Here is a 2194-nt window from a genome sequence, read left to right as displayed (position 1 = left end):
CCCCCACCCCCACTCCCCAGCTGTAGAACTCCTCCTACATTTATTTCTACCTCAGTTTCGTTCCGTTTCTTTTGGAAAGTCAAGTGAGAAATTAGACGTGGACATGTATACCACAATAGAGCTTGCCAAATGTGAGGACTTTTGTGTCCTGTTGTGTTTTCTTCCATCCTTTGTCTACTTCCCCATAACACCAGTCTTTATGCATTCTTTCACCTCTGAAGACTATCACAAGGCATACGTGGCGTTTCTTTCTCACCCCACACCTCTGCTCCTGCTTCCACCAGGTTGTTCTTTGTCTTCTGTAATGCAGTATGTGCAAGTTTTCATTGACAGCTGGCTGAAGTTCACCAATGTCTCTCACTGTCACAGTGCAGGACAAAGCTTTCCACGGCCACAGCCTGTGCAGAATCAGAGCAACCTAGCATTTTGAATGTATTTTCCTGTTTTTTCCTCCTTTTCTTTTTTCTTCCTTCCTTCCTTTCTTCTTTCCTTTCTTTCTTTTTCTTTCTTTTTTTTTTTTTGTATTTTGTTTAAATTTAGAGATGTAGTAATTGTTGCAAAGCACTGGCATTTTGTGTATTCAATAAGTGATGTACATTTTTAAGGTAATTTTAAATAAATGCAATGGCAGCCCCATGAAAGGTCTTTCTGTTATTTTTTTCCTTCTTTTTTTTTTTCTGAGCTCATCTGCAAGTTAATTCTCTGAAACACTTAACACAGAGAAATTGAATGAGAAAATGAACTCATGACATTTCAAAAATTTTATGATATTTTAGTAATCTCTTTATTTTTTCGTATTGCTAAAAATGAGCAAGTGAACTAGAATTTAATGTACTGTGAACATCTATCAACTAACGCTGTTCTAAAATATGTCCCATATTTTAAAAGCAGTGCCTTTCATTAAGGATACACAAATGATAATACTACTTAGATATTTCTTCTGCTTTTCACAAGTGAATAAATGCTAGAATCATATTCTGGATCTACCCTGTGCACTGCCCACGGTAAGGAGATTCTAATATCCACTAATGTGTGGGCCCATATTGATCACATTCATAAGTTTACTCTCTGTGCAGTACTGACCCATCTTCTCTAGCTAGAGGTCGCACCTCATTTCCACCAATATGCTGTGCTCACTAATAAAGTGAAAAGTAAAAACATCTGGCAAGTTTTGACAAACCCAATCCTCTTTAGTCAACTTTCAAGAACCCAGTATTAACCCACATTGTTTGGTGTGCAGTTTGTGGGACTTAAATGCCAAATATATGAAATGACAATTGTGCTTTGTTCTCACAGTACTGATAATAAACTGAAGTCATAAACTCAAGTCGGCTGATAGCTTTAAATGGCTTTAAACTAGTTTGAGAGATGAATGACTTAAAGATTAGTTGGAGATATGAGTGATCTGAGATCCACGCATTTAGCAGAAGCTTGAAGTTACATGCAATTTCCTCTTAGCCTAGCCAGGTTTAGAATTATCTGCTAGCAAACTGGGCAAGTTGAAAAAACGAAACACTCGCTCTCTAGAAAGGTCCTTACGTGTGACAGCAGTGTGAAAACTCCCATGGACTGTTGTAATCAGGATGTCTTTTCTGACCATCCTTTTGAGAGCTTGGGAGAGAACAAGTTCCAGATCTCCAGAAGTGAGCATGGATTTTCAGCCATAGAACAAATAGGCATCTTTTGGCCTCTCTTTGATTGAATAGAATTTGGAGGAAGTTCCTAATGAGTGTAAGGTAGTGAACCAGTCAATCCTTTCCAGTTATGGGAGGAGATTCAGCCAGCCTCCTTTACAACCCTTAATTCCTTCTTCACAACTGTAATAACATTTCCAACAGGGATGAAAAGAAAGAGGGGGAAACTACTTTAGGGAAAGGATCAGTAGAAATTCAAGAGGTAGTTCACAGTGGGTTTATATGGGACACAAGTGAAAATACTCTATGCTGCTGGCCTGTTTCTCTCCAAAATATTTAGAACATTAGTGACAATGTGGAGAACTTTGCTGACTGAGCTGGTCAATGGAATGTGAAGGCAGTATACTTTAAGGCTATTTACTTTCACACAGAATGTTTATCTATTAGTCAGTTTGTATTCTACTAAAATGCAGATAGACGGGTATAATGTTTTCTTGTGCATTTGAAACCTATCAAGGAGAAAATAAACCATTCCACTAAAATACATAGGCCAAACACCA

Source organism: Mastomys coucha, unplaced genomic scaffold (assembly GCF_008632895.1).
Source record: "Mastomys coucha isolate ucsf_1 unplaced genomic scaffold, UCSF_Mcou_1 pScaffold15, whole genome shotgun sequence".
Taxonomy (NCBI): Eukaryota; Metazoa; Chordata; class Mammalia; order Rodentia; family Muridae; genus Mastomys; species Mastomys coucha.
The sequence above is the reverse complement of the archived record's forward strand: the minus strand, read 5'-3'. Positions refer to the sequence as shown.